The 20,864-nt window shown below is 47.1% G+C and overlaps 15 non-coding genes and 49 pseudogenes across 15 annotated transcripts; all 64 read left to right on the forward strand.

Annotated features, from left to right (window-relative positions):
• On the forward strand, nucleotides 1-119 carry LOC138480416 (5S ribosomal RNA). The gene has a single exon (XR_011274093.1). It is a non-coding gene; the product is annotated as a 5S ribosomal RNA (ribosomal RNA).
• Nucleotides 120-572: 453 nt separating this feature from the next.
• On the forward strand, nucleotides 573-690 carry LOC138480430 (5S ribosomal RNA). The gene has a single exon (XR_011274106.1). It is a non-coding gene; the product is annotated as a 5S ribosomal RNA (ribosomal RNA).
• Nucleotides 691-796: 106 nt separating this feature from the next.
• LOC138474725 (5S ribosomal RNA) lies at nucleotides 797-905 on the forward strand (annotated as a pseudogene).
• Nucleotides 906-1,011: 106 nt separating this feature from the next.
• Nucleotides 1,012-1,120, forward strand: LOC138474019 (5S ribosomal RNA; annotated as a pseudogene).
• Nucleotides 1,121-1,584: 464 nt separating this feature from the next.
• On the forward strand, nucleotides 1,585-1,703 carry LOC138474769 (5S ribosomal RNA; annotated as a pseudogene).
• Nucleotides 1,704-1,810: 107 nt separating this feature from the next.
• Nucleotides 1,811-1,929, forward strand: LOC138474718 (5S ribosomal RNA; annotated as a pseudogene).
• A 105-nt stretch (nucleotides 1,930-2,034) lies between these two features.
• Nucleotides 2,035-2,143, forward strand: LOC138474802 (5S ribosomal RNA; annotated as a pseudogene).
• Nucleotides 2,144-2,454: 311 nt separating this feature from the next.
• Nucleotides 2,455-2,572, forward strand: LOC138474791 (5S ribosomal RNA; annotated as a pseudogene).
• Nucleotides 2,573-3,025: 453 nt separating this feature from the next.
• Nucleotides 3,026-3,143, forward strand: LOC138474759 (5S ribosomal RNA; annotated as a pseudogene).
• A 106-nt stretch (nucleotides 3,144-3,249) lies between these two features.
• LOC138474817 (5S ribosomal RNA) lies at nucleotides 3,250-3,358 on the forward strand (annotated as a pseudogene).
• Nucleotides 3,359-4,037: 679 nt separating this feature from the next.
• LOC138474216 (5S ribosomal RNA) lies at nucleotides 4,038-4,156 on the forward strand (annotated as a pseudogene).
• A 107-nt stretch (nucleotides 4,157-4,263) lies between these two features.
• On the forward strand, nucleotides 4,264-4,382 carry LOC138473922 (5S ribosomal RNA; annotated as a pseudogene).
• Nucleotides 4,383-4,832: 450 nt separating this feature from the next.
• Nucleotides 4,833-4,950, forward strand: LOC138474783 (5S ribosomal RNA; annotated as a pseudogene).
• A 106-nt stretch (nucleotides 4,951-5,056) lies between these two features.
• Nucleotides 5,057-5,175, forward strand: LOC138480119 (5S ribosomal RNA). The gene has a single exon (XR_011273831.1). It is a non-coding gene; the product is annotated as a 5S ribosomal RNA (ribosomal RNA).
• Nucleotides 5,176-5,496: 321 nt separating this feature from the next.
• Nucleotides 5,497-5,605, forward strand: LOC138474652 (5S ribosomal RNA; annotated as a pseudogene).
• A 106-nt stretch (nucleotides 5,606-5,711) lies between these two features.
• LOC138478187 (5S ribosomal RNA) lies at nucleotides 5,712-5,830 on the forward strand. Its single transcript, XR_011272077.1, has one exon. It is a non-coding gene; the product is annotated as a 5S ribosomal RNA (ribosomal RNA).
• A 106-nt stretch (nucleotides 5,831-5,936) lies between these two features.
• On the forward strand, nucleotides 5,937-6,045 carry LOC138474726 (5S ribosomal RNA; annotated as a pseudogene).
• A 106-nt stretch (nucleotides 6,046-6,151) lies between these two features.
• LOC138474743 (5S ribosomal RNA) lies at nucleotides 6,152-6,270 on the forward strand (annotated as a pseudogene).
• A 106-nt stretch (nucleotides 6,271-6,376) lies between these two features.
• Nucleotides 6,377-6,485, forward strand: LOC138474792 (5S ribosomal RNA; annotated as a pseudogene).
• Nucleotides 6,486-6,591: 106 nt separating this feature from the next.
• On the forward strand, nucleotides 6,592-6,710 carry LOC138473923 (5S ribosomal RNA; annotated as a pseudogene).
• Nucleotides 6,711-7,159: 449 nt separating this feature from the next.
• On the forward strand, nucleotides 7,160-7,278 carry LOC138474037 (5S ribosomal RNA; annotated as a pseudogene).
• Nucleotides 7,279-7,384: 106 nt separating this feature from the next.
• On the forward strand, nucleotides 7,385-7,493 carry LOC138474798 (5S ribosomal RNA; annotated as a pseudogene).
• A 106-nt stretch (nucleotides 7,494-7,599) lies between these two features.
• On the forward strand, nucleotides 7,600-7,718 carry LOC138473880 (5S ribosomal RNA; annotated as a pseudogene).
• Nucleotides 7,719-8,167: 449 nt separating this feature from the next.
• Nucleotides 8,168-8,286, forward strand: LOC138474029 (5S ribosomal RNA; annotated as a pseudogene).
• A 106-nt stretch (nucleotides 8,287-8,392) lies between these two features.
• Nucleotides 8,393-8,501, forward strand: LOC138474794 (5S ribosomal RNA; annotated as a pseudogene).
• Nucleotides 8,502-8,832: 331 nt separating this feature from the next.
• LOC138474779 (5S ribosomal RNA) lies at nucleotides 8,833-8,951 on the forward strand (annotated as a pseudogene).
• Nucleotides 8,952-9,031: 80 nt separating this feature from the next.
• On the forward strand, nucleotides 9,032-9,150 carry LOC138473866 (5S ribosomal RNA; annotated as a pseudogene).
• Nucleotides 9,151-9,256: 106 nt separating this feature from the next.
• Nucleotides 9,257-9,365, forward strand: LOC138474809 (5S ribosomal RNA; annotated as a pseudogene).
• A 106-nt stretch (nucleotides 9,366-9,471) lies between these two features.
• On the forward strand, nucleotides 9,472-9,580 carry LOC138474719 (5S ribosomal RNA; annotated as a pseudogene).
• A 106-nt stretch (nucleotides 9,581-9,686) lies between these two features.
• On the forward strand, nucleotides 9,687-9,805 carry LOC138480084 (5S ribosomal RNA). The gene has a single exon (XR_011273799.1). It is a non-coding gene; the product is annotated as a 5S ribosomal RNA (ribosomal RNA).
• A 106-nt stretch (nucleotides 9,806-9,911) lies between these two features.
• On the forward strand, nucleotides 9,912-10,030 carry LOC138480366 (5S ribosomal RNA). The gene has a single exon (XR_011274048.1). It is a non-coding gene; the product is annotated as a 5S ribosomal RNA (ribosomal RNA).
• A 320-nt stretch (nucleotides 10,031-10,350) lies between these two features.
• LOC138474600 (5S ribosomal RNA) lies at nucleotides 10,351-10,459 on the forward strand (annotated as a pseudogene).
• Nucleotides 10,460-10,565: 106 nt separating this feature from the next.
• Nucleotides 10,566-10,684, forward strand: LOC138474365 (5S ribosomal RNA; annotated as a pseudogene).
• Nucleotides 10,685-10,790: 106 nt separating this feature from the next.
• On the forward strand, nucleotides 10,791-10,909 carry LOC138474016 (5S ribosomal RNA; annotated as a pseudogene).
• Nucleotides 10,910-11,016: 107 nt separating this feature from the next.
• LOC138478876 (5S ribosomal RNA) lies at nucleotides 11,017-11,135 on the forward strand. Its single transcript, XR_011272702.1, has one exon. It is a non-coding gene; the product is annotated as a 5S ribosomal RNA (ribosomal RNA).
• A 106-nt stretch (nucleotides 11,136-11,241) lies between these two features.
• On the forward strand, nucleotides 11,242-11,360 carry LOC138479908 (5S ribosomal RNA). The gene has a single exon (XR_011273639.1). It is a non-coding gene; the product is annotated as a 5S ribosomal RNA (ribosomal RNA).
• A 106-nt stretch (nucleotides 11,361-11,466) lies between these two features.
• On the forward strand, nucleotides 11,467-11,585 carry LOC138474397 (5S ribosomal RNA; annotated as a pseudogene).
• A 676-nt stretch (nucleotides 11,586-12,261) lies between these two features.
• On the forward strand, nucleotides 12,262-12,379 carry LOC138474399 (5S ribosomal RNA; annotated as a pseudogene).
• A 321-nt stretch (nucleotides 12,380-12,700) lies between these two features.
• LOC138474724 (5S ribosomal RNA) lies at nucleotides 12,701-12,809 on the forward strand (annotated as a pseudogene).
• A 106-nt stretch (nucleotides 12,810-12,915) lies between these two features.
• LOC138477811 (5S ribosomal RNA) lies at nucleotides 12,916-13,034 on the forward strand. Its single transcript, XR_011271736.1, has one exon. It is a non-coding gene; the product is annotated as a 5S ribosomal RNA (ribosomal RNA).
• A 675-nt stretch (nucleotides 13,035-13,709) lies between these two features.
• On the forward strand, nucleotides 13,710-13,818 carry LOC138474741 (5S ribosomal RNA; annotated as a pseudogene).
• A 106-nt stretch (nucleotides 13,819-13,924) lies between these two features.
• LOC138480372 (5S ribosomal RNA) lies at nucleotides 13,925-14,043 on the forward strand. Its single transcript, XR_011274053.1, has one exon. It is a non-coding gene; the product is annotated as a 5S ribosomal RNA (ribosomal RNA).
• Nucleotides 14,044-14,717: 674 nt separating this feature from the next.
• On the forward strand, nucleotides 14,718-14,826 carry LOC138474790 (5S ribosomal RNA; annotated as a pseudogene).
• Nucleotides 14,827-14,932: 106 nt separating this feature from the next.
• LOC138477965 (5S ribosomal RNA) lies at nucleotides 14,933-15,051 on the forward strand. The gene has a single exon (XR_011271876.1). It is a non-coding gene; the product is annotated as a 5S ribosomal RNA (ribosomal RNA).
• A 106-nt stretch (nucleotides 15,052-15,157) lies between these two features.
• Nucleotides 15,158-15,276, forward strand: LOC138478711 (5S ribosomal RNA). The gene has a single exon (XR_011272553.1). It is a non-coding gene; the product is annotated as a 5S ribosomal RNA (ribosomal RNA).
• Nucleotides 15,277-15,381: 105 nt separating this feature from the next.
• On the forward strand, nucleotides 15,382-15,500 carry LOC138474744 (5S ribosomal RNA; annotated as a pseudogene).
• Nucleotides 15,501-15,606: 106 nt separating this feature from the next.
• LOC138474799 (5S ribosomal RNA) lies at nucleotides 15,607-15,715 on the forward strand (annotated as a pseudogene).
• Nucleotides 15,716-15,821: 106 nt separating this feature from the next.
• Nucleotides 15,822-15,940, forward strand: LOC138473881 (5S ribosomal RNA; annotated as a pseudogene).
• Nucleotides 15,941-16,389: 449 nt separating this feature from the next.
• On the forward strand, nucleotides 16,390-16,508 carry LOC138474030 (5S ribosomal RNA; annotated as a pseudogene).
• A 106-nt stretch (nucleotides 16,509-16,614) lies between these two features.
• LOC138474795 (5S ribosomal RNA) lies at nucleotides 16,615-16,723 on the forward strand (annotated as a pseudogene).
• A 106-nt stretch (nucleotides 16,724-16,829) lies between these two features.
• Nucleotides 16,830-16,948, forward strand: LOC138480428 (5S ribosomal RNA). The gene has a single exon (XR_011274104.1). It is a non-coding gene; the product is annotated as a 5S ribosomal RNA (ribosomal RNA).
• Nucleotides 16,949-17,054: 106 nt separating this feature from the next.
• Nucleotides 17,055-17,173, forward strand: LOC138474793 (5S ribosomal RNA; annotated as a pseudogene).
• An 80-nt stretch (nucleotides 17,174-17,253) lies between these two features.
• LOC138474035 (5S ribosomal RNA) lies at nucleotides 17,254-17,372 on the forward strand (annotated as a pseudogene).
• Nucleotides 17,373-17,478: 106 nt separating this feature from the next.
• LOC138474810 (5S ribosomal RNA) lies at nucleotides 17,479-17,587 on the forward strand (annotated as a pseudogene).
• Nucleotides 17,588-17,693: 106 nt separating this feature from the next.
• LOC138474681 (5S ribosomal RNA) lies at nucleotides 17,694-17,802 on the forward strand (annotated as a pseudogene).
• A 320-nt stretch (nucleotides 17,803-18,122) lies between these two features.
• Nucleotides 18,123-18,241, forward strand: LOC138476073 (5S ribosomal RNA). The gene has a single exon (XR_011270157.1). It is a non-coding gene; the product is annotated as a 5S ribosomal RNA (ribosomal RNA).
• Nucleotides 18,242-18,347: 106 nt separating this feature from the next.
• LOC138474335 (5S ribosomal RNA) lies at nucleotides 18,348-18,466 on the forward strand (annotated as a pseudogene).
• A 106-nt stretch (nucleotides 18,467-18,572) lies between these two features.
• On the forward strand, nucleotides 18,573-18,681 carry LOC138474639 (5S ribosomal RNA; annotated as a pseudogene).
• Nucleotides 18,682-18,787: 106 nt separating this feature from the next.
• Nucleotides 18,788-18,906, forward strand: LOC138474680 (5S ribosomal RNA; annotated as a pseudogene).
• A 106-nt stretch (nucleotides 18,907-19,012) lies between these two features.
• LOC138478878 (5S ribosomal RNA) lies at nucleotides 19,013-19,131 on the forward strand. Its single transcript, XR_011272704.1, has one exon. It is a non-coding gene; the product is annotated as a 5S ribosomal RNA (ribosomal RNA).
• Nucleotides 19,132-19,237: 106 nt separating this feature from the next.
• On the forward strand, nucleotides 19,238-19,356 carry LOC138473876 (5S ribosomal RNA; annotated as a pseudogene).
• A 106-nt stretch (nucleotides 19,357-19,462) lies between these two features.
• On the forward strand, nucleotides 19,463-19,581 carry LOC138474398 (5S ribosomal RNA; annotated as a pseudogene).
• Nucleotides 19,582-19,688: 107 nt separating this feature from the next.
• On the forward strand, nucleotides 19,689-19,797 carry LOC138474666 (5S ribosomal RNA; annotated as a pseudogene).
• Nucleotides 19,798-20,471: 674 nt separating this feature from the next.
• LOC138474400 (5S ribosomal RNA) lies at nucleotides 20,472-20,589 on the forward strand (annotated as a pseudogene).
• Nucleotides 20,590-20,864: the final 275 nt, after the last annotated feature.

Here is a 20,864-nt window from a genome sequence, read left to right on the forward strand (position 1 = left end):
GCCTACGGCCACACCACACTGAATGTGCCCAATTTCGTCTGATCTCGGAAACTAAACAGTGTCGGGCCTAGTTAGTACCTGGATGGGAGACCGCCTGGGAATACCAGGTGCTGTAGGCTTTTTTGTGCTCCAAGTTCACGAAGTGAGCCATTTCTCAATTGCCTTTCAAATTTGGTATGTTTCCAAAATAATTGTATCCCGTTTTATAGCGGAAATGTTGGACAACATCATGATGGCTGGAGCTACCTATTTACATAGAATTAGCATACAGTTAGTGTGTTCATGGGTAATAAATCGACTTTCACATGTAATGCAGTACAGAGAATATTGAGTCATTCAAGAGGCATGAAAGAAAGCCATTATTGTGTTGATTGTTCTCTCCACCTCCCTGCAACAGAAACAGGATGGATGGATTAAAGTTATCCTGCCAGACATAGGAGTCCTGAATGGGCCCACCAGTCTTAGATATCTCGCCTGATCGAGCGATGAGCGTGATATCATGTTGCAAGTGGTTGCATGGCTTAGCTTACTAAATGCAAATGCATAAGAGTAATATTCTTAGCATTTCTAGAGCCTACGCCACACCACACTGAATGTCCCCGATCTCGTCTGATCTCGGAAGCTAAGCAGTGTTGGGCCTAGTTAGTACCTGGATGGGAGACCGCCTGGGAATACCAGGTGCTGTAGGCTTTTTTGTGCTCCAAGTTCAGGAAGTGAGCCATTTCTCAATTGCCTTTCAATACTGCAAGATCTAACCGAGTAGATGCTTAAAAGTACAAAACTCACAAGGCCCAGAGCCTACGGCCACACCACACTGAATGTGCCCGATCTCGGAAGCTAAGCAGTGTTGGGCCAAGTTAGTACCTGGATGGGAAACTGCCTGGGAATACCAGGTGATGTAGGCTTTTTTGTGCTCCAAGTTCAGGAAGTGAGCCATTTCTCAATTGCCTTTCAAAACTGCAAGGTCTAGCCGACTAGATGCTTAAAAGTACAAAACTTACTAGGCCCAGAGCCTACGGCCACACCACACTGAATGCGCCCGATCTCGGAAGCTAAGCAGTGTCGGGCCTAATTAGTACCTGGATGGGAGACCACCTGGGAATACCAGGTGCTGTAGGCTATTTTGTGCTCCATGATTAGTAATTGCGCAACTTCTCAATTACTTTTCAAATTTGGTATGTTTCCAAAATAATTGTATCCCGTTTTATAGCGGAAATGTTGGACAACAACATGAGGGCTGGAGCTACCTATTTACATAGAATTAGCATACAGGTAGTGTGTTCATGGGTAATATATCGACTTTCACATGTAATGCAGTACAGAGAATATTGAGTCCTTCAAGAGGCTTGAAAGAAAGCCATTATTGTGTTGATTGTTCTCTCCACCTCCCTGCAACAGAAACAGGATGGATGGATTAAAGTTATCCTACCAGACATAGGAGTCCTGAATGGGCCTATCAGTCTTATGTATCTCGCCTGATCGAGCGCTGATCGAGCGATGAGCGTGGTATCATGTTGCAAGTGGCTGCATGGCTTAGCTTACTAAATGCAAATGCATAAGAGTAATATTCTTAGCATTTCTAGAGCCCACGGACACAAAACACTGAATGCGCCCGATCTCGTCTGATCTCGGAAGCTAAGCAGTGTTGCGCCTAGTTAGTACCTGGATTGGAGACTGCCTGGGAATACCAAGTGCTGTAGGCTTTTTTTGTGCTCCAAGTTCAGGAAGTGAGCCATTTCTCAATTGTCTTTCAAAACGGCAAGGTCTAGCCGACTAGATGCTTAAAAGTACAAAACTCACTAGGACCAGAGCCTACGGCCACACCACACTGAGTGTGCCTGATATCGTCTGATCTCGGAAGCTAAGCAGTATCAGGCCTAGTTAGTACCTGGATGGGAGACCACCTGGGAATACCAGGTGCTGCAGGCTTTTTTGTGCTCCAAGTTCAGGAAGTGAGCCATTTCTCAATTGTCTTTCAAAACTGCAAGGTCTAGCCACTAGACGCTTAAAAGTACAAAACTCACTAGACTCAGAGACTAAGGCCACACCACACTGAATGCGCCTGATCTCGGAAGCTAAGCAGTGTCAGGCCTAGTTAGTACCTGGATGGGAGGCCACCTGGGAATACCAGGTGCTGTAGGCCTTTTTGTGCTCCAAGTTCAGGAAGTGAGCCATTTCTCAATTGTCTTTTAAAACGGCAAGGTCTAGCCGACTAGATGCTTAAAAGTACAAAACTCACCAGGCCCAGAGCCTACAGCCACACCACACTGAATGCGCTTGATCTCCCAAACTAAGCAGTGTCAGGCCTAGTTAATATCTGGATGGGGGAATACCAGATTCTGTAGGCTTTTTTGTGCTCCAAGTTCAGGAAGTGAGCCATTTCTCAATTGTCTTTCAAAACTGCAATGTCTAGCCGACTAGATGCTTAAAAGTATAAAACTCACCACGACCAGAGCCTACGGCCACACCACACTGAATGCGCCTTATCTTGTCTGATCTCAGAAGCTAAGCAGTGTCTGTCTAGTTAGTACCTAGATGGGAGACCGCCTGGTAATACCAGGTGCTGTAGGCTTTTTTGTGCTCCATGATTAGTAATTGCGCAACTTCTCAATTACTTTTCAAATTTGGTATGTTTCCAAAATAATTGTATCCCGTTTTATAGCGGAAATGTTGGACAACAACATGAGGGCTGGAGCTACCTATTTACATAGAATTAGCATACAGGTAGTGTGTTCATGGGTAATAAATCGACTTTCACATGTAATGCAGTACAGAGAATATTGAGTCCTTCAAGAGGCTTGAAAGAAAGCCATTATTGTGTTGATTGTTCTCTCCACCTCCCTGCAACAGAAACAGGATGGATGGATTAAAGTTATCCTACCAGACATAGGAGTCCTGAATGGGCCCACCAGTCTTCTATATCTCGCCTGATCGAGCGATGAGCGTGGTATCATGTTGCAAGTGGCTGCATGGTTTAGCATACTAAATGCAAATGCATTAGAGTAATATTCTTAGCATTTCTAGAGCCTATGGCCACACCACACTGAATGCAGCCGATCTTGTCTGATCTCGGAAGCGAAGCAGTGTCTGTCTAGTTAGTACCTAGATGGGAGATCGCCTGGGAATACCAGGTGCTGTAGGCTTTTTTATGCTCCAAGTTCAGGAAGTGAGCCATTTCTCTATTGCCTTTCAAAACTGCAAAGTCTAGCCGACTAGATGCTTAAAAGTACAAAAATCATTCGGCTCAGAGCCTATGGCCACACCACACTGAATGCGCCTGATTTCGGAAGCTAAGCAGTGTCTGGCCTAGTTAGTACCTGGATGGGAGACCGCCTGGGAATACCAGGTGCTGTCTGCTTTTTTGTGCTCCAAGTTCAGGAAGTGAGCCATTTCTCAATTGCCTTTCAAAACTGCAAGGTCTAGCCGACTAGATGCTTAAAAGTACAAAACTCACTAGGCCCAGATCCTACGGCCACACCACACTGAATGCCTCTGATTTCGAAAGCTAAGCAGTGTTAGGCTTAGTTAGTACCTGGATGGGAGACCGCCTGGGAATACCAGGTGCTGTAGGCTTTTTTGTGCTCCATGATTAGTAATTGCGCAACTTCTCAATTACTTTTCAAATTTGGTATGTTTCCAAAATAATTGTATCCCGTTTTATACCGGAAATGTTGGACAACAACATGAGGGCTGGAGCAACCTATTTACATAGAATTAGCATACAGGTAGTGTGTTCATGGGTAATAAATCGACTTTCACTTGTAATGCAGTACAGAGAATATTGAGTCCTTCAAAAGGCTTGAAAGAAAGCCATTATTGTGTTGATTGTTCTCTCCACCTCCCTGCAACAGAAACAGGATGGATGGATTAAAGTTATCCTACCAGACATAGGAGTCCTGAATGGGCCCACCAGTCTTATATATCTCGCCTGATCGAGCGCTGATCGAGCGATGAGCGTGGTATCATGTTGCAAGTGGCTGCATGGCTTAGCTTACTAAATGCAAATGCATAAGAGTAATATTCTTAGCATTTCTAGAGCCCACGGCCACACCACACTGAATGCTCCCGATCTCGTCTGATCTCGGAAGCTAAGCAGTGTTTGGCCTAGTTAGTACCTGGATTGGAGACTGCCTGGGAATACCAAGTGCTGTAGGCTTTTTTTGTGTTCCAAGTTCAGGAAGTGAGCTATTTCTCAATTGCCTTTCAAAACTGCAAGGTCTAGCCGACTAGATGCTTAAAAGTACAAAACTCACTAGGCCCAGAGCCTACGGCCACACCACACTTAATGCGCCCGATCTTGTCTGATCTCGGAAGTTAAGCAGTGTCGGGCCTAGTTAGAACCTGGATGGGAGACTGCCTGGGAATACCAGGTGCTGTAGGCTTTTTTGTGCTCCATGATTAGTAATTGCGCAACTTCTCAATTACTTTTCAAATTTGGTATGTTTCCAAAATAATTGTATCCTGTTTTATAGCGGAAATGGACAACAGCATGAGGGCTGGAGCTACCTATTTATATAGAATTAGCATACAGGTAGTGTGTTCATGGGTAATAAATCAATTTTCACATGTAATGCAGTACAGAGAATATTGAGTCCTTCAAGAGGCTTGAAAGAAAGCCATTATTGTGTTGATTGTTCTCTCCACCTCCCTGCAACAGAAACAGGATGGATGGATTAAAGTTAACCTACCAGACATAGGAGTCCTGAATGGGCCCACCAGTGTTCTATATCTCACCGGATCAAGTGATGAGCGTGGTATCATGTTGCAAGTGGCTGCATGGCTTAGCTTACTAAATGCAAATGCATAAGAGTAATATTCTTAGCATTTCTAGAGCTTACGGCCACACCACACTGAATGCGCCTGATCTTGTCTGATCTCGGAAGCTAAGCAGTGTCTGTCTAGTTAGTACTTAGATGGGAGATCGCCTGGGAATACCAGGTCCTGTAGGCTTTTTTGTGCTCCAAGTTTAAGAAGTGAGCCATTTCTCAATTGCCTTTCAAAACTGCAAGGTCTAGCCGACTAGATGCTTAAAAGTACAAAACTCACTAGGCCCAGAGCCTATGGCCACACCGCACTGAATGCCCCCGATCTCGTCTGATCTTGGAAGCTAAGCAGTGTTGGGCCTAGTTAGTACCTGGATGGGAGACTGCCTGGGAATACCAGGTGCTGTAGGCTTTTTTGTGCTCCAAGTTCAGGAAGTGAGCCATTTCTCAATTGTCTTTCAAAACTGCAAGGTCTAGCCGACTAGATGCTTCAAAGTACAAAACTCACTAGGTCCAGAGCCTACTGCCACACAACACTGAATGCGCCCGATCTTGGAAGCTAAGCAGTGTCGGGCCTAGTTAGTACATGGATGGGAGACCGCCTGGGAATACCAGGTGCTCCAGGCTTTTTTGTGCTCCAAGTTCAGGAAGTGAGCCATTTCTCAAATCTCTTTCAAAACTGCAAGGTCTAGCCGACTAGATGCTTAAAAGTACAAAACTCACTAGGCACAGAGCCTACGGCCACACCACACTGAATGCGCCTGATCTCAGCAGCTAAGCAGTGTCGGGCCTAGTTATTACCTGGATGGGAGACCGCCTGGGAATACCAGGTGCTGTAGGCTTTTTTGTGCTCCAAGTTCAGGAAGTGAGCCATTTCTCAATTGCCTTTCAAAACTGCAAGGTCTAGCCGACTAGATGCTTAAAAGTACAAAACTCACTAGGCCCAGAGCCTACAGCCACACCACACTGAATGCGCCCGATCTCGTCTGAACTCGGAGGCTAAGCAGTGTCGGGCCTAGTTAGTACCTGGATGGGAGACCGCCTGGGAATACCAGGTGCTGTAGGCTTTTTTGTGCTCCAAGTTCAGGAAGTGAGCCATTTCTCAATTGCCTTTCAAAACTGCAAGGTCTAGCCGACTAGATGCTTAAAAGTACAAAACTCACTGAGCCCAAAGCCTACGGCCACACCACACTGAATGCGTCTGATCTCGGAAGCTAAGCAGTGTCAGGCCTAGTTAGTACCTGGATGGGAGACCGCCTGGGAATACCAGGTGCTGTAGGCTTTTTTGTGCTCCAAGTTCAGGAAGTGAGCCATTTCTCAATTGCCTTTCAAAACTGCAAGGTCTAGCCGACTAGATGCTTAAAAGTACAAAACTCACTGAGCCCAGAGCCTACGGCCACACCACACTGAATGCGCCGGATATCGTCTGATCTCGGAAACTAAGCAGTGTCGCGCCTTGTTAGTACCTGGATGGGAGACCGCCTGGGAATACCAGGTGCTGTTGGCTTTTTTGTGCTCCAAGTTCAGGAAGTGAGCCATTTCTCAATTGCCTTTCAAAACTGCAAGGTCTAGCCGACTAGATGCTTCAAAGTACAAAACTCACTAGTCCCAGAGCCTACGGCCACACCACACTGAATGCGCCCGATCTCCGAAGCTAAGCAGTTTCGGGCCTAGTTAGTACCTGGATGGGAGACTGCCTGGGAATACCAGGTGCTGTAGGTTTTTTTGTGCTCCAAGTTCAGGAAGTGAGCCATTTCTCAATTGCCTTTCAAAACTGCAAGGTCTAGCCGACTAGATGCTTCAAAGTACAAAACTCACTGAGCCCAGATCCTACGGCCACACCACACTGAATGCGCCCGATCTCGTCTGATCTCGGAAGCTAAACAGTGTCGGGCCTAGTTAGTACCTGGATGGGAGACTGCCTTTGAATATCAGGTGCTGTAGGCTTTTTGTGCTCCATGATTAGTAATTGCGCCACTTCTCAATTACTTTTCAAATTTGGTATGTTTCCAAAATAATTGAATCCCGTCTTATAGCGGAAATGGACAACAACATGAGGGCTGGAGCTACCTATTTACATAGAATTAGCATACAGGTAGTGTGTTCATGGGTAATAAATCGACTTTCACATGTAATGCAGTACAGAGAATATTGAGTCCTTCAAGAGGCTTGAAAGAAAGCCATTATTGTGTTGATTGTTCTCTCCACCTCCCTGCAACAGAAACAGGATGGATGGACTAAAGTTAATCTACCAGACATAGGAGTCCTGAATGGGCCCACCAGTCTTCTATATCTCGCCTGATCGAGCGATGAGCGTGGTATCATGTTGCAAGTGGCTGCATGGCTTAGCATACTAAATGCAAATGCATAAGAGTAATATTCTTAGCATTTCTAGAGGTTATGGCCACACCACACTGAATGCGCCCGATCTCGTCTGATCTTGGAACCTAAGCAGTGTTGGGCCTAGTTAGTACCTGGATGGGAGACTGCCTGGGAATACCAGGTGCTGTAGACTTTTTTGTGCTCCAAGTTCAGGAAGTGAGCCATTTCTCAATTGCCTTTCAAAACTGCAAGGTCTAGTCGACTAGATGCTTAAAAGTACAAAACTCACTAGGCTAAGAGCCTACGGCCACACCACACTGAATGCGTCTGATCTCGGAAGCTGAGCAGTGCCGGGCCTAATTAGTACCTGGATGGGAGACCGCCTGGGAATACCAGGTGCTATAGGCTTTTTTGTGCTCCAAGTTCAGGAAGTGAGCCATTTCTCAATTGCCTTTCAAAACTGCAAGGTCTAGCCGACTAGATGCTTCAAAGTACAAAACTCACTGAGCCCAGATCCTACGGCCACACCACACTGAATGCGCCCGATCTCGTCTGATCTCGGAAGCTAAGCAGTGTCGGGCCTAGTTAGTACCTGGATGGGAGACTGCCTTTGAATATCAGGTGCTGTAGGCTTTTTGTGCTCCATGATTAGTAATTGCGCCACTTCTCAATTACTTTTCAAATTTGGTATGTTTCCAAAATAATTGAATCCCGTCTTATAGCGGAAATGGACAACAACATGAGGGCTGGAGCTACCTATTTACATAGAATTAGCATACAGGTAGTGTGTTCATGGGTAATAAATCGACTTTCACATGTAATGCAGTACAGAGAATATTGAGTCCTTCAAGAGGCTTGAAAGAAAGCCATTATTGTGTTGATTGTTCTCTCCACCTCCCTGCAACAGAAACAGGATGGATGGACTAAAGTTAATCTACCAGACATAGGAGTCCTGAATGGGCCCACCAGTCTTCTATATCTCGTCTGATCGAGCGATGAGCGTGGTATCATGTTGCAAGTGGCTGCATGGCTTAGCATACTAAATGCAAATGCATAAGAGTAATATTCTTAGCATTTCTAGAGGTTATGGCCACACCACACTGAATGCGCCCGATCTCGTCTGATCTTGGAAACTAAGCAGTGTTGGGCCTAGTTAGTACCTGGATGGGAGACTGCCTGGGAATACCAGGTGCTGTAGACTTTTTTGTGCTCCAAGTTCAGGAAGTGAGCCATTTCTCAATTGCCTTTCAAAACTGCAAGGTCTAGTCGACTAGATGCTTAAAAGTACAAAACTCACTAGGCTAAGAGCCTACGGCCACACCACACTGAATGCGTCTGATCTCGGAAGCTGAGCAGTGCCGGGCCTAGTTAGTACCTGGATGGGAGACCGCCTGGGAATACCAGGTGCTATAGGCTTTTTTGTGCTCCAAGTTCAGGAAGTGAGCCATTTCTCAATTGCCTTTCAAAACTGCAAGGTCTAGCCGACTAGATGCTTAAAAGTACAAAACTCACTAGGCTCAGAGCCGCAAGGCCACACCACACTGAATGCTCCCGATCTTGTCTGATCTCGGAAGCTAAGCAGTGTGGGCCATGTTAGTACCTGGATGTGAGACTGCCTGGGAATACCAGGTGCTGTAGGCTTTTTTGTGCTCCAAGTTCAGGTAGTGAGCCATTTCTCAATTGCCTTTCAAAACTGCAAGGTCTAGCCGACTAGATGCTTAAAAGTACAAAACTCACTAGATCCAGAGCCTACGGCCACACCACACTGAATGCGCCCCAACTCGTCTGACCTCAGAATCTAAGCAGTGTCGGGCCAAGTTATTTCCTGGATGGGAGACCGCCTGGGAATACCAGGTGCTGTAGGCTTTTTTGTGCTCCAAGTTCAGGAAGTGAGCCATTTCTCAATTGACTAGATGCTTAAAAGTACAAAACTCACTAGGCCCAGAGCCTACAGCCACACCACACTGAATGCACCCGATCTTGTCTGATCTCGGAAGCTAAGCAGTGTAGGGCCTAGTTAGTACCTGGATGGGAGACCGCCTTGGAATAACAGGTCCTGTAGGCTTTTTTGTGCTCCAAGTTCAGGAAGTGAGCCATTTCTCAATTGCCTTTCAAAACTGCAAGGTCTAGCCGACTAGATGCTTCAAAGTACAAAACTCACTAGGCCCAGAGCCTATGGCCACACCACACCGAATTCGTCTGATCTCGGAAGCTAAGCAGTGTCGAGCCTAGTTAGTACCTGGATGGGAGACCGCCTGGGAATACCAGGTGCTGTAGGCTTTTTTGTGCTCCAAGTTCAAGAAGTGAGCCATTTCTCAATTGCCTTTCAAAACTGCAAGGTCTAGCCAACTAGATGCTTCAAAGTACAAAACTCACTAGGCCCAGAGCCTACGGCCACATCACACTGAATGCGCCTGATCTCAGAAGCTAAGCAGTGTCCGGCCTAGTTAGTACCTGGATGGGAGACCGCCTGGGAATACCAGGTGCTGTAGGCTTTTTTGTGCTCCAAGTTCAGGGAGTGAGCCATTTCTCAATTGCCTTTCAAAACTGCAAGGTCTAGCCGACTATATGCTTAAAAGTACAAAACTCACTAGGCCCAGAGCCTACGGCCACACCACACTGAATGCGCCCGATCTCGTCTGATCTCAGAAGTTAAGCAGTGTCGGGCCTAGTTAGTGCCTGGATGGGAGACCACCTGGGAATACCAGGTGCTGTAGGCTTTTTTGTGCTCCAAGTTCAGGAAGTGAGCCATTTCTCAATTGACTTTCAAAACTGCAAGGTCTAGCCGACTAGATGCTTAAAAGTACAAAACTCACAAGGCTCACAGCCTACGGCCACACCACACTGAATGCGCCCCATCTCGTCTGATCTCGGAAGTTAAGCAGTGTCGGGCCTAGTTAGTGCCTGGATGGGAGACCACCTGGGAATACCAGGTGCTGTAGGCTTTTTTGTGCTCCAAGTTCAGGAAGTGAGCCATTTCTCAATTGCCTTTCAAAACTGCAAGGTCTAGCCAACTAGATGCTTCAAAGTACAACACTCACTAGGCCCAGAGACTACGGCCACACCACACTGAATGCGTCTGATCTTGGAAACTAAGCAGTGTCGGGCCTAGTTAGTACCTGGATGGGAGACCGCCTGGGAATACCAGGTGCTGAGGCTTTTTTGTGCTCCAAGTTCAGGGAGTGAGCCATTTCTCAATTGCCTTTCAAAACTGCAAGGTCTAGCCGACTATATGCTTAAAAGTACAAAACTCACTAGGCCCAGAGCCTACGGCCACACCACACTGAATGCGCCTGATCTCGGAAGTTAAGCAGTGTCGGGCCTAGTTAGTGCCTGGATGGGAGACCGCCTGGGAATACCAGGTGCTGTAGGCTTTTTTGTGCTCCAAGTTCAGGAAGTGAGCCATTTCTCAATTGACTTTCAAAACTGCAAGGTCTAGCCGACTAGATGCTTAAAAGTACAAAACTCACAAGGCCCACAGCCTACGGCCACACCACACTGAATGCGCCCCATCTCGTCAGATCTCAGAATCTAAGCAGTGTCGGGCCAAGTTATTACCTGGATGGGAGACCACCTGGGAATACCAGGTGCTGTAGGCTTTTTTGTGCTCCAAGTTCAGGAAGTGAGCCATTTCGCAATTGCCCTTCAAAACTGCAAGGTCTAGCCGACTAGATGCTTAAAAGTACAAAACTCACTAGGCCCAGAGCCTACAGCCACACCACACTGAATGCGCCCGATCTCGTCTGATCTCGGAGACTAAGCAGTGACGGGTCTAGTTAGTACCTGGATGGGACACCGCCTGGGAATACCAGGTGCTGTAGGCTTTTTTTGTGCTCCAAGTTCAGGAAGTGAGCCATTTCTCAATTGCCTTTCAAAACTGCAAGGTCTAGCCGACTAGATGCTTAAAAGTACAAAACTCACAAGGCCCAGAGCCTACGGCCACACCACACTGAATGCGCCCGATCTCGTCTGATCTCGGAAGCTAAGCAGTGTCAGGCCTAGTTAGTACCTGGATGGGAGACCGCCTGGGAATACCAGGTGCTGTAGGCTTTTTTGTGCTCCAAGTTCAGGAAGTGAGCCATTTCTAAATTGCCTTTCAAAACTGCAAGGTCTAGCCGACTAGATGCTTAAAAGTACAAATCTCACAAGGCCCAGAGCCTACGGCCACACCACACTGAATGTGCCCCATCTCATCTGATCTCGGAAGCTAAGCAGTGTTGGGCCTAGTTAGTACCTGGATGGGAGACCGCCTGGGAATACCAGGTGCTGTAGGCTTTTTTGTGCTCCAAGTTCAGGAAGTGAGCCATTTCTCAATTGCCTTTCAAAACTGTAAGGTCTAGCCGACTAGATGCTTAAAAGTACAAAACTCACTAGGCCCAGAATCCATGGCCACACCACACTGAATGCGCCCGATCTCGTCTGATCTCAAAAGCTAAGCAGTGTCGGGCCTAGTTAGTTCCTGGATGGGAGACCACCTGGGAATACCAGGTGCTGTAGGCTTTTTTTGTGCTCCAAGTTCAGGAAGTGAGCCATTTCTGAATTTCCTTTCAAAACTGCAAGGTCTAGCCGACTAGATGCTTTTAAGTACAAAACTCACTAGGCCCAGAGCCTACGGCCACACCACACTGAATTTGCCCGATCTTGTCTGATCTCGGAAGCTAAGCAGTGTCGGGCCTACTTAATACCTGGATGGGAGACTGCCTTTCAATACCAGGTGCTGTAGCCTTTTTTGTGCTCCATGATTAGTAATTGTGCAACTTCTCAATTACTTTTCAAATTTGGTATGTTTCCAAAATAATTGTATCCCGTTTTATAGCGGAAATGGACAACAACATGAGGGCTGGAGCTACCTATTTACGTAGAATTAGCATACAGGTAGTGTGTTCATGGGTAATAAATCGACTTTCACATGTAATGCAGTACAGAGAATATTGAGTCCTTCAAGAGGCTTGAAAGAAAGCCATTATTGTGTTGATTGTTCTCTCCACCTCCCTGCAACAGAAACACAATGGATGGATTAAAGTTATCCTACCAGACATAGGAGTCCTGAATGGGCCCACCAGTCTTCTATATCTCGCCTGATCGAGCGATGAGCGTGGTATCATGTTGCAAGTGGCTGCATGGCTTAGCATACTAAATGCAAATGCATTAGAGTAATATTCTTAGCATTTCTAGAGCCTACGGCCACACCAAACTGAATGCGCCCGATCTTGTCTGATCTCGGAAGCTAAGCAGTTTCTGTCTAGTTAGTACCTAGATGGGAGATCGCCTGGGAATACCAGGGGCTGTAGGCTTTTTTGTGCTCCAAGTTCAGGAAGTGAGCCATTTCTCAATTGCCTTTCAAAACTGCAAGGTCTAGCCGACTAGATGCTTAAAAGTACAAAACTCACTAGGCCCAGAGCCTACGGCCACACCACACTGAATGCGTCTGATCTTGGAGGCTAAGCAGTGTCGGGTCTAGTTAGTACCTGGGTGGGAGACCGCCTGGGAATACCACGTGCTGTAGGCTTTTTTGTTCTCCAAGTTCAGGAAGTGAGCCATTTCTCAATTGCCTTTCAAAACTGCAAGGTCTAGCCGACTAGATGCTTTTAAGTACAAAGCTCACTAGGCCCAGAGCCTACGGCCACACCACACTGAATGTGCCCGATCTCGTAAGCTAAGCAGTGTCGGGCCTAGTTAGTACCTGGATGGAAGACCGCCTGGGAATACCTGGTGCTGTAGGCTTTTTTGTGCTCCAAGTTCAGGAAGTGAGCCATTTCTCAATTGCCTTTCAAAACTGCAAGGTCTAGCCGACTAGATGCTTAAAAGTACAAAACTCACTAGGCCCAGAGCCTACGGCCACACCACACTGAATGCGCCCGATCTCGTCTGATCTCGGAAGCTAAGCGGTGTCGGGCCTAGTTAGTACCTGGATGGGAGACCGCCTGGGAATACCAGGTGCTGTAGGCTTTTTTGTGCTCCAAGTTCAGGAAGTGAGCCATTTCTCAATTGCCTTTCAAAACTTTAAAGTCTAGCCGACTAGATGCTTAAAAGTACAAAACTCACTAGGCCCAGAGCCTACGGCCACAACGCACATAATGCACCCGATCTTGTCTGATCTCGGAAACTAAGCAGTGTCGGGCCTACTTAATACCTGGATGGGAGACTGCCTTTGAATACCAGGTGCTGTAGCCTTTTTTGTGCTCCATGATTAGTAATTGTGCATCTTCTCAATTACTTTTCAAATTTGGTATGTTTCCAAAATAATTGTATCCCGTTTTATAGCGGAAATGGACAACAACATGAGGGCTGGAGCTACCTATTTACGTAGAATTAGCATACAGGTAGTGTGTTCATGGGTAATAAATCGACTTTCACATGTAATGCAGTACAGAGAATATTGAGTCCTTCAAGAGGCTTGAAAGAAAGCCATTATTGTGTTGATTGTTCTCTCCACCTCCCTGCAACAGAAACAGGATGGATGGATTAAAGTTATCCTACCAGACATAGGAGTCCTGAATGGGCCCACCAGTCTTCTATATCTCGCCTGATCGAGCGATGAGCGTGGTATCATGTTGCAAGTGGCTGCATGGCTTTGCATACTAAATGCAAATGCATTAGAGTAATATTCTTAGCATTTCTAGAGCCTACGGCCACACCACACTGAATGCGCCCGATCTCAGCAGCTAAGCAGTGTCGGGCCTAGTTATTACCTGGATGGGAGACCGCCTGGGAATACCAGGTGCTGTAGGCTTTTTTGTGCTCCAAGTTCAGGAAGTGAGCCATTTCTCAATTGCCTTTCAAAACTGCAAGGTCTAGCCGACTAGATGCTTAAAAGTACAAAACTCACTAGGCCCAGACCCTACGGCCACACCACACTGAATGCGCCCGATCTCGTCTGAACTCAGAGGCTAAGCAGTGTCGGGCCTAGTTAGTACCTGGATGGGAGACCGCCTGGGAATACCAGGTGCTGTAGGCTTTTTTGTGCTCCAAGTTCAGGAAGTGAGCCATTTCTCAATTGCCTTTCAAAACTGCAAAGTCTAGCCGACTAGATGCTTAAAAGTACAAAACTCACTAGGCCCAGAGCCTACGGCCACAACGCACATAATGCGCCCGATCTTGTCTGATCTCGGAAACTAAGCAGTGTCGGGCCTACTTAATACCTGGATGGGAGACTGCCTTTGAATACCAGGTGCTGTAACTTTTTTGTGCTCCATGATTAGTAATTGTGCATCTTCTCAATTACTTTTCAAATTTGGTATGTTTCCAAAATAATTGTATCCCGTTTTATAGCGGAAATGGACAACAACATGAGGGCTGGAGCTACCTATTTACGTAGAATTAGCATACAGGTAGTGTGTTCATGGGTAATAAATCGACTTTCACATGTAATGCAGTACAGAGAATATTGAGTCCTTCAAGAGGCTTGAAAGAAAGCCATTATTGTGTTGATTGTTCTCTCCACCTCCCTGCAACAGAAACAGGATGGATGGATTAAAGTTATCCTACCAGACATAGGAGTCCTGAATGGGCCCACCAGTCTTCTATATCTCGCCTGATCGAGCGATGAGCGTGGTATCATGTTGCAAGTGGCTGCATGGCTTTGCATACTAAATGCAAATGCATTAGAGTAATATTCTTAGCATTTCTAGAGCCTACGGCCACACCAAACTGAATGCGCCCGATCTCAGCAGCTAAGCAGTGTCGGGCCTAGTTATTACCTGGATGGGAGACCGCCTGGGAATACCAGGTGCTGTAGGCTTTTTTGTGCTCCAAGTTCAGGAAGTGAGCCATTTCTCAATTGCCTTTCAAAACTGCAAGGTCTAGCCGACTAGATGCTTAAAAGTACAAAACTCACTAGGCCCAGAGCCTACGGCCACACCACACTGAATGCGCCCGATCTCGTCTGAACTCGGAGGCTAAGCAGTGTCGGGCCTAGTTAGTACCTGGATGGGAGACCGCCTGGGAATACCAGGTGCTGTAGGCTTTTTTGTGTTCCAAGTTCAGGAAGTGAGCCATTTCTCAATTGCCTTTCAAACCTGCAAGGTCTAGCCGACTAGATGCTTAAAAGTACAAAACTCACTGAGCCCAAAGCCTACGGCCACACCACACTGAATGCGCCCGATCTCGTCTGATTTCGGAAGCTAAGCAGTGTCGGGCCTAGTTAGTACCTGGATGGGAGACCGCCTGGGAATACCAGGTGCTGTAGGCTTTTTTGTGCTCCAAGTTCAGGAAGTGAGCCTTTTCTCAATTGCCTTTCAAAACTGCAAGGTCTAGCCGACTAGATGCTTAAAGTACAAAACTCACTGAGCCCAGAGCCTACGGCCACACCACACTGAATGCGCCGGATATCGTCTGATCTCGGAAACTAAGCAGTGTCGCGCCTTGTTAGTACCTGGATGGGAGACCGCCTGGGAATACCAGGTGCTGTTGGCTTTTTTGTGCTCCAAGTTCAGGAAGTGAGCCATTTCTCAAATGCCTTTCAAAACTGCAAGGTCTAGCCGACTAGATGCTTCAAAGTACAAAACTCACTAGTCCCAGAGCCTACAGCCACACCACACTGAATGCGCCCCATCTCGGAAGCTAAGCAGTTTCGGGCCTAGTTAGTACCTGGATGGGAGACTGCCTGGGAATACCAGGTGCTGTAGGTTTTTTTGTGCTCCAAGTTCAGGAAGTGAGCCATTTCTCAATTGCCTTTCAAAACTGCAAGGTCTAGCCGACTAGATGCTTCAAAGTACAAAACTCACTGAGCCCAGATCCTACGGCCACACCACACTGAATGCGCCCGATCTCGTCTGATCTCGGAAGCTAAGCAGTGTCGGGCCTAGTTAGTACCTGGATGGGAGACTGCCTTTGAATATCAGGTGCTGTAGGCTTTTTGTGCTCCATGATTAGTAATTGCGCCACTTCTCAATTACTTTTCAAATTTGGTATGTTTCCAAAATAATTGAATCCCGTCTTATAGCGGAAATGGACAACAACATGAGGGCTGGAGCTACCTATTTACATAGAATTAGCATACAGGTAGTGTGTTCATGGGTAATAAATCGACTTTCACATGTAATGCAGTACAGAGAATATTGAGTCCTTCAAGAGGCTTGAAAGAAAGCCATTATTGTGTTGATTGTTCTCTCCACCTCCCTGCAACAGAAACAGGATGGATGGACTAAAGTTAATCTACCAGACATAGGAGTCCTGAATGGGCCCACCAGTCTTCTATATCTCGCCTGATCGAGCGATGAGCGTGGTATCATGTTGCAAGTGGCTGCATGGCTTAGCATACTAAATACAAATGCATAAGAGTAATATTCTTAGCATTTCTAGAGGTTATGGCCACACCACACTGAATGCGCCCGATCTCGTCTGATCTTGGAAACTAAGCAGTGTTGGGCCTAGTTAGTACCTGGATGGGAGACTGCCTGGGAATACCAGGTGCTGTAGACTTTTTTGTGCTCCAAGTTCAGGAAGTGAGCCATTTCTCAATTGCCTTTCAAAACTGCAAGGTCTAGTCGACTAGATGCTTAAAAGTACAAAGCTCACTAGGCTAAGAGCCTACGGCCACACCACACTGAATGCGTCTGATCTCGGAAGCTGAGCAGTGCCGGGCCTAGTTAGTACCTGGATGGGAGACCGCCTGGGAATACCAGGTGCTATAGGCTTTTTTGTGCTCCAAGTTCAGGAAGTGAGCCATTTTTCAATTGCCTTTCAAAACTGCAAGGTCTAGCCGACTAGATGTTTAAAAGTACAAAACTCACTAGGCCAAGAGGCTACGGCCACACCACACTGAATGCGCCAGATCTCGTCTGATCTCGGAAGCTAAGCAGTGTTGGGCCTAGTTAGTACCTGAATGGGAGACTGCCTGGGAATACCAGGTGCTGTAGGCTTTTTTGTGCTCCAAGTTCAGGAAGTGAGCCATTTCTCAAATGCCTTTCAAAACTGCAAGGTCTAGCCGACTAGATGCTTAAAAGTACAAAACTCACTAGATCCAGAGCCTACGGCCACACCACACTGAATGCCCCCCAACTCGTCTGACCTCAGAATCTAAGCAGTGTCGGGCCAAGTTATTTCCTGGATGGGAGACCGCCTGGGAATACCAGGTGCTGTAGGCTTTTTTGTGCTCCAAGTTCAGGAAGTGAGCCATTTCTCAATTGACTAGATGCTTAAAAGTACAAAACTCACTAGGCCCAGAGCCTACGGCCACACCACAATGAATGCACCCGATCTTGTCTGATCTCGGAAGCTAAGCAGTGTAGGGCCTAGTTAGTACCTGGATGGGAGACCGTCTTGGAATAACAGGTCCTGTAGGCTTTTTTGTGCTCCAATTTCAGGAAGTGAGCCATTTCTCAATTGCCTTTCAAAACTGCAAGGTCTAGCCGACTAGATGCTTCAAAGTACAAAACTCACTAGGCCCAGAGCCTATGGCCACACCACACCGAATTCGTCTGATCTCGGAAGCTAAGCAGTGTCGAGCCTAGTTAGTACCTGGATGGGAGACCGCCTGGGAATACCAGGTGCTGTAGGCTTTTTTGTGCTCCAAGTTCAAGAAGTGAGCCATTTCTCAATTGCCTTTCAAAACTGCAAGGTCTAGCCAACTAGATGCTTCAAAGTACAAAACTCACTAGGCCCAGAGCCTACAGCCACATCACACTGAATGCGCCCGATCTCAGAAGCTAAGCAGTGTCGGGCCTAGTTAGTACCTGGATGGGAGACCGCCTGGGAATACCAGGTGCTGTAGGCTTTTTTGTGCTCCAAGTTCAGGAAGTGAGCCATTTCTCAAGTGCCTTTCAAAACTGCAAGGTCTAGCCGACTAGATGCTTCAAAGTACAAAACTCACTAGGCCCAGAGACTACGGCCACACCACACTGAATGCGTCTGATCTCGGAAACTAAGCAGTGTCGGGCCAAGTTAGTACCTGGATGGGAGACCGCCTGGGAATACCAGGTGCTGAGGCTTTTTTGTGCTCCAAGTTCAGGAAGTGAGCCATTTCTCAATTGCCTTTCAAAACTGCAAGGTCTAGCCGACTAGATGCTTAAAAGTACAAAACTCACGAGGCCCAGAGCCTACGGCCACACCACACTGAATGCGCCCGATCTCGTCTGATCTCGGAAGTTAAGCAGTGTCGGGCCTAGTTAGTACCTGGATGGGAGACCGCCTGGGAATACCAGGTGCTGTAGGCTTTTTTGTGCTCCAAGTTCAGGAAGTGAGCCATTTCTCAATTGACTTTCAAAACTGCAAGGTCTAGCCGACTAGATGCTTAAAAGTACAAAACTCACAAGGCCCACAGCCTACGGCCACACCACACTGAATGTGCCCAATCTCGTCTGATCTCAGAAGCTAAGCAGTGTCGGGCCTACTTAATACCTGGATGGGAGACCGCCTGGGAATACCAGGTGCTGTAGGCTTTTTTGTGCTCCAAGTTCAGGAAGTGAGCGATTTCTCAAATGCCTTTCAAAACTGCAAGGTCTAGCCGACTAGATGCTTAAAAGTACAAAACTCACAAGGCCCAGAGCCTACGGCCACACCACACTGAATGTGCCCGATCTCGGAAGCTAAGCAGTGTTGGGCCTAGTTAGTACCTGGATGGGAGACCGCCTGGGATTACCAGGTGCTGTAGGCTTTTTTGTGCTCCAAGTTCAGGAAGTGAGCCATTTCTCAAATGCCTTTCAAAACTGCAAGGTCTAGCCGACTAGATGCTTAAAAGTACAAAACTCACTAGGCCCAGAGCCTACGGCCACACCACACTGAATGCGCCTCATCTCGTCAGATCTCAGAATCTAAGCAGTGTCGGGCCAAGTTATTACCTGGACGGGAGACCGCCTGGGAATACCAGGTGCTGTAAGCTTTTTTGTGCTCCAAGTTCAGGAAGTGAGCCATTTCTCAATTGCCTTTCAAAACTGCAAGGTCTAGCCGACTAGATGCTTAAAAGTACAAAACTCACTAGGCCCAGAGCCTACGGCCACACCACACTGAATGCGCCCGATCTCGTCTGATCTCGGAAGCTAAGCAGTGTCAGGCCTAGTTAGTACCTGGATGGGAGACCGCCTGGGAATACCAGGTGCTGTAGGCTTTTTTGTGCTCCAAGTTCAGGAAGTGAGCCATTTCTAAATTGCCTTTCAAAACTGCAAGGTCTAGCCGACTAGATGCTTAAAAGTACAAATCTCACAAGGCCCAGAGCCTACGGCCACACCACACTGAATGTGCCCCATCTCGTCTGATCTCAGAAGCTAAGCAGTGTTGGGCCTAGTTAGTACCTGGATGGGAGACCGCCTGGGAATACCAGGTGCTGTAGGCATTTTTGTGCTCCAAGTTCAGGAAGTGAGCCATTTCTCAATTGCCTTTCAAAACTGCAAGGTCTAGCCGACTAGATGCTTAAAAGTACAAAACTCACTAGGCCCAGAATCCATGGCCACACCACACTGAATGCGCCCGATCTCGTCTGATCTCAAAAGCTAAGCAGTGTCGGGCCTAGTTAGTTCCTGGATGGGAGACCACCTGGGAATACCAGGTGCTGTAGGCTTTTTTTGTGCTCCAAGTTCAGGAAGTGAGCCATTTCTGAATTTCCTTTCAAAACTGCAAGGTCTAGCCGACTAGATGCTTTTAAGTACAAAACTCACTAGGCCCAGAGCCTACGGCCACACCACACTGAATGTGCCCGATCTCGTAAGCTAAGCAGTGTCGGGCCTAGTTAGTACCTGGATGGGAGACCGCCTGGGAATACCTGGTGCTGTAGGCTTTTTTGTGCTCCAAGTTCAGGAAGTGAGCCATTTCTCAATTGCCTTTCAAAACTGCAAGGTCTAGCCGACTAGATGCTTAAAAGTACAAAACTCACTAGGCCCAGAGCCTACGGCCACAACGCACATAATGCGCCCGATCTTGTCTGATCTCGAAAGCTAAGCAGTGTCTGGCCTACTTAATACCTGGATGGGAGACTGCCTTTGAATACCAGGTGCTGTAGCCTTTTTGTGCTCCATGATTAGTAATTGTGCAACTTCTCAATTACTTTTCAAATTTGGTATGTTCCCAAAATAATTGTATCCCGTTTTATAGCGGAAATGGACAACAACATGAGGGCTGGAGCTACCTATTTACGTAGAATTAGCATACAGGTAGTGTGTTCATGGGTAATAAATCGACTTTCACATGTAATGCAGTACAGAGAATATTGAGTCCTTCAAGAGGCTTGAAAGAAAGCCATTATTGTGTTGATTGTTCTCTCCACCTCCCTGCAACAGAAACAGGATGGATGGATTAAAGTTATCCTACCAGACATAGGAGTCCTGAATGGGCCCACCAGTCTTCTATATCTCGCCTGATCGAGCGATGAGCGTGGTATCATGTTGCAAGTGGCTGCATGGCTTAGCATACTAAATGCAAATGCATTAGAGTAATATTCTTAGCATTTCTAGAGCCTACGGCCACACCAAACTGAATGCGCCCGATCTTGTCTGATCTCGGAAGCTAAGCAGTTTCTGTCTAGTTAGTACCTAGATGGGAGATCGCCTGGGAATACCAGGGGCTGTAGGCTTTTTTGTGCTCCAAGTTCAGGAAGTGAGCCATTTCTCAATTGCCTTTCAAAACTGCAAGGTCTAGCCGACTAGATGCTTAAAAGTACAAAACTCACTAGGCCCAGAGCCTACCGGCCACACCACACTGAATGCGTCTGATCTTGGAGGCTAAGCAGTGTCGGGTCTAGTTAGTACCTGGATGGGAGACCGCCTGGGAATACCAGGTGCTGTAGGCTTTTTTGTTCTCCAAGTTCAGGAAGTGAGCCATTTCTCAATTGCCTTTCAAAACTGCAAG

The sequence above is a fragment of the Ambystoma mexicanum genome, chromosome 8 (genome assembly GCF_040938575.1).
Source record: "Ambystoma mexicanum isolate Mex_15411 chromosome 8, UKY_AmexF1_1, whole genome shotgun sequence".
NCBI lineage: Eukaryota > Metazoa > Chordata > Amphibia > Caudata > Ambystomatidae > Ambystoma > Ambystoma mexicanum.